The sequence below is a fragment of the Physeter macrocephalus genome, chromosome 16 (genome assembly GCF_002837175.3).
Source record: "Physeter macrocephalus isolate SW-GA chromosome 16, ASM283717v5, whole genome shotgun sequence".
NCBI lineage: Eukaryota > Metazoa > Chordata > Mammalia > Artiodactyla > Physeteridae > Physeter > Physeter macrocephalus.
The window spans coordinates 73,814,202-73,820,202 of record NC_041229.1 but is presented as its reverse complement, the minus strand read 5'-3'; positions in this window follow the sequence as shown (position 1 = coordinate 73,820,202).

Sequence of the window (6,001 nt, the reverse complement as noted above, 5' to 3'; positions counted from 1 at the left end):
GCCTGGGAAAATGTTCACAATTTCCTATAATTTGTCAAGGTATCCATCTTGAGCATTCAAATTTGTTCGGACAATTGAAACCAGTTTTTCGTTTTTGTTTTTTGGGTTTTTTTGTAAGTGCATGGACTCTAGCCATACGGGCTGGAGATTGTTTCCAGAGTTACTCAGGTCAGTTTCTTTACAACCATGTTAGCCACCAGACCACAGAGGGGCACATAAATGAACCTCACTCAATCCACTCAGTGGTTCTTCAGGATTCCTGGAGCCTGGCCCAAGGCGCCTCCTCAACACTGTTGTGATCAATGTCTAAAATTAAGGGCATGGACTTAAACATAGTTTCTCTCCAACTCCTTCTTTGAGAGGATCCTTGGAGGTACAGAAAGATGGAGGGGGGGGTCAGGAGAAGTACCAAGAAAAGTGTACAGAAAGGGAAAAGGCACGGTGTAGAGGGAGCTGGGCTTTGGATTCATATTCTCTAAGGATCATTTTGTGTCTATAACTCCATAGGCTCCTAAAACATCCAAGTTAGAATAGGAATGATGATTTATATAAACAAATATTTTCTTTAAAGTTGCTCTGTTAAGTCAGTCCCTATCAAAATCCCAATGATGTTTTTGTTGAAATAGAAAAATCCATACAAAAATTTAGATGGAATCTCAAGGGACTCTGAGTAGCCAAAGCAATCTTGAAAAAGAACAAATTTGGAGGTCTCATACTTCCTGATTCAAAACTTACTACAAAGCTACGGTAATCAAATCATTGCGATGCTGGCAAAGACAGTCATATAGATCAATGAACGAGAGAGGCCAGATATAAACCTTTGCATATATGGTCAAATAATTTTCAAGAATATTCAGTGGGGCTTCCCTGGTGGCGCAGTGGTTGAGAATCCGCCTGCCGATGCAGGGGACACGGGTTCGTGCCCCGGCCCAGGAAGATCCCACATGCTGCGGAGCGGCTGGACCCGTGAACCATGGCCACTGAGCCTGTGCTCTGTAACGGGAGAGGCCACAACAGTGAGAGGCCCGTGTACAACACACACACAAAAAAGAATATTCAGTGGGGTAAAGACGATCTTTTCAACAAATGTGCTGGGAAAACTGGATATTGTGCAAAAAAATGTGCAAAAAAATGAAGTTGGATTCTTACCTTATACCATTCTTACCTTATACCATACAAAAATTAACCTAAGATGGATCAAAGACCTAAATGTAAGAGTTAAAACTATGCCTGCCGATGCAGGGGACACGGGTTCGTGCCCCGGCCCAGGAAGATCCCACATGCTGCGGAGCGGCTGGACCCGTGAACCATGGCCACTGAGCCTGTGCTCTGTAACGGGAGAGGCCACAACAGTGAGAGGCCCGTGTACAACACACACACAAAAAAGAATATTCAGTGGGGTAAAGACGATCTTTTCAACAAATGTGCTGGGAAAACTGGATATTGTGCAAAAAAATGTGCAAAAAAATGAAGTTGGATTCTTACCTTATACCATTCTTACCTTATACCATACAAAAATTAACCTAAGATGGATCAAAGACCTAAATGTAAGAGTTAAAACTATAAAACTCTTACAAGAAAACACAGGGCAAAAACTTCATGACACTGGGTTTGGAAATGATTTCTTGGATATGACACAAAAAGCATGAGCAAAAAAAAAAAAAAAAAGGTAAGCTGGACTTCATCAAAGTTAAAAACTTGTACATCAAAGGACATAATCAACAGAATGAAAAAACAACCTATGGAAGATAATACTTGCAAGTCATACATTTGATAAGGACTTGATATCCAGAACATATAAAGAACTCATATAACTCAACAACAACCTGACTGAAAAATGGGTAAAGGACTTGAACAGACATTTCTCCAAAGAAGATATACAAATGACCAATACACACACAGAAAGATGTTCAACGTCTCTACTCACCAGGGAATGCAAATCAAAAACAACAATGAGATACAACTTCATACAAATTAAGATGGATATTATTAAAAACAAAACAAAACAGAAAATAACAAGTGTTTGTGAGGATGTGGAGAAACTGGAACCTTTGTGTACTACTGTGGGAACAGAAGACTCTGCAGCCATTGTAGAAAACAGAATGGCAATTCCTCAAAAAATTAAACATAGAAAATGATCTATCAATTCCGCTCCTGGGTATATACCTGAAAGAAGTGAAAGCAGGGACCTGAACAGATATTTGTACACCCACGTTCATAGCAACATTATTCACAATAGCCAAAAGGTGGAAGCAACCCAAGTGTCCATCAATGGTTAAACAACAGATATTGTTCGGATAAATGAATGAATAAGCTCAGTGTGGTGTATATATATGTATACACACACACAAACACATACACACACACACACACACACACACAATGGAGTATTAATTCAGCCTTCAAAAGGAAGGAAATTCTGACACTTGCTACAATATGGATGAGCCTTGAAGACATCATGTTAAGTGAAACAGGCCAGTCATGAAAGGCAAATATTGTTTGATTCCACTTATAAAAGGTCCCTTGAGTAATCAAATTCATAGAGACAGAAAGTAGAAGGGTGGTTGCCATGGGCTGGGGGAAGGGAGGAATGTTCACAATGAAAAAAAAAAAAAAAAAAAGAAAGAAAACGATTGTATTTGGCTGCAAGTAACCGAATTCTGACCACCACAGCCTAAACGGGTGAGGGGTTTACTACTTTATTTCCAGTAATTAGCACAGGGTCTGGCACACAATAAGGGCTCAATAAATGTTTGTTAAACTAAAGTTTATCTTTGAGGTTAATGAATCACATGAAATTACATAGTTTCGAATATTAATTTATTAGTATTATTTTATTCTAGCTTGAAAAAATGTCTGCTTCAAAGGAATAGTGATCCTTTTTAAGAAACTCAAGCAGGGAAGCAAATTACACCACTAGACTTTTTCTTCCTTAAATTGGCCATCACTGACTCTTTGGTCAAGCTGTTTCTTCCAAATGGATGCTTCCCTGCCCCCCTCATTGCATCACATCCCTACCTGACTTTCACCCCCACACTCTACCTTTCATGCCGTTTCTTCTAGGAAACCTCCCGAACCCCCAAACCAGAAGCCATCTCTTTTCATCTAAAGAGACGGAAGCCTCTGCCAGGCCTTCTCTGGGGTCCTGATATTGGCTGCCCTGCGTTGTAGCTAGTGGTCACACTTAGCTTACTCACAAGAATGGCTGATGCACTAGGTCCCAGAAATGCTTGTTGGAAATCCGTGCCTTTGTCCTTTCAAGACTGGCTCATTTCCCTTAGTGAAAGTGATGCACTGACAGGTGCCCAGAAATCAATAAACAGATAACAACTATTACCCACACTGGATCCCTCCATATGGCTCAAAATCAAAATCAGGTGTGCCTGGCTTATCCCTCTTGGCTAACCGTGCCAGTTGTTCTCTTTACAACTAAGTGAACTCAGAAGACTAGAATCCTTGGTGATGCTTTTCATGCGTTTCCTGCTATGAATGGTGAGAATTTTGCTATACTGGGTCATCAAAAAGATTATGTATAAACATGCCAGTACCTTATGAGGGCGTGACCAAAAATGAATGTGTGGAATGTAATTTCAAGGTAATTCTTTCTCTTCCATGGCTTATTTTGGATAAAACCAAGTGAAACTATGGGTAATGAGGTCATTTGTTGCCCTAAATGGAGCTAAAAGGCAGTAAAAGAAGAGAGTACCATTTTCCTACATAGTTGTCACTACATTTTCTCCAGCTTTACAAGGTACGTTTTCCAATCCTACTTAATGCCATAAAGAACTGGGGAAACTAAACAAAGGTTAACTTGCCTGAAATAGTAGTATACAGCTGGGCTTATGGTTGACCTGGTAATAACACCTTAGAAAGAGAATTCGTAAAATCTTTCCCTCCCTCCCTCCCATACACCCTTTACATCAAAAAGTGTCCTATACATATTGGTAAATGCTCCCACTCTGTTGGGTAAGGAGACCATTTGACTGCTGACACCTGAAGGAAGATACCTTTAACAACAAAAAGCAGTCCTATTCTTCATCTTTCATTTCTTTTGAAGGCTTATCACCGTCAAAACAACTCTTTCCTCTCTCTTGAACTTACTTGTTCAAAATCCCAAGCAATATGTTTGAAGAGAAAGCTTTTGTTTTAACTGGTCAAGCCATTTCTCTATCTTGTACCATATACGGCTATAAGTACAAAACTGGCTGTAGAAAACGTTCTCCCTTGCTTCAAGGGCGTATGAAATTTCACAGAGATGATAAACACTTTACGGGGGGGCAAATCTCATTCTCGCAGGACGTCACTGTCCACGGCTAACAGCTCTTTGGCAGAGTGCAATGGTTGTACACTATTATAAATACATCCCCCTAAGATGGAGCTGGTTAAGGAATGCTATAGACTCTCTTCGCCTAAGATACCAGCCCAGTCTTCTTGTTTTCTCTTTGGGCAAGGGATGGGCACTCCAAAATAGGAGCTTCCAAACCAGTGTTAAAAAAGAATGCCTTCTATTAGACAATACAAACAGGAAGTAACAGAGAGAAGGGGTTCCAGGCTCAGGTAAGTTTAGAAAACAGAGGGCTAAAGAGTAGTCAGTTTTCTTGCCTGAAGGACTTCCCAGAGGCTTTAACATGCTCACTTGCACTGGGAATATCCAAAATGATAATGGGATAGTATGAATCCCAAACCTATTTTTTGCCATAGAATTGATTTTATGGGATAGCTTAAGGAAACAGCCTATCATAGGATGCATTCTGGTAAACTGTCCTAATGGAGGGGAGCATAAAATGGGAATGTAACCCAAAGCAGATAAGACTGCTGTCTAACAGGTAATAGTCACTAATCAGGAGAGCTACGCAAAGGAGAAGGAAGAAGATGCACCTTTTCTTCCCCTGGGAAGTTGTAGATTGTGGAATGCTTTCATGATATGCATTTATTTTTTTTTTTTTCCAGGGAAGCCCCTCGTGATATGCATTTTGAACACTAAATATCCTTAATATGTACCTGTTCCCTTTCATTTCAAAAGGATTAAGATAAGGCTCTGTACTAAAGCCAAAAAGCTACATGAAAGCAGGAAGCAGCAGTCATGGTTGTGCAGGGGGATGTCTATAAAAAGATTTCTATCAACAGGCTCACTGTGACTCAGTCCTGACACATGGCAGCCATGAAAACTGATGTGATCTTGGACTGTATGAACACAGGAATGACATTTAGAAGAAGGGAGGTAAGGATCTTGCCCTGTTGCGCACAGCTCAGACCAGAGCTAGAATGGTGAAATCTTTAGAATTTTGGACCTGGAAAGGCTTCTTAGAGATCCTCTACTTTAAGTCACTCATTTCCTCAAAAGGGAACAGATCCTTGGGCCGGTAATGACTTCTCCAAGGTCTCCCAATCAGTAAACGGCACAGCTGTTACCGAACTTAGGACTCTGGGGCTTGTTAAATAAAGTACCTTTGCTGGTCCTACCCCCAAACCTCCCAGTTCAGAATCTCTGGGGATGGAGCCAAGCAGCTGGAGGTCTGACTAGCTCCCCAGGTGACTGTCATCCAGGTATTAAAGAATTCGTGTCCTACTACAACACGCTGAGGACATCTATCTATCTATCTATCTACCTACCTATTTATTTACTTATTTATTTATGGCTGCATTGGGTCTTCACTGCTGCAAGCCAGCTTTCTCTAGTTGTGGCGAGCAGGGGTTACTCTTCGTTGCAGTGCGCAGGCTTCTCTTGTTGCGGAGCACGGTCTCTAGGCACGCGGGCTTCAGTAGTTGTGGTACGTGGTCTCAGTAGTTGTGGCTCACCGGCTCTAGAGCACAGGCTCAGTAGTTGTGGCACACGGGCTTAGTTGCTCCGCAGCATGTGGGATCTTCCCCGACCAGGGCTCGAACCCGTGTCCCCTGCATTGGCAGGTGAATTCTTAACCATTGCGCTACCAGGGAAAGTCCTGCTGAGAAATCTCTAACTTGCCCAGGATAAGGACGAGAATCTGAGGATGACCGTAAA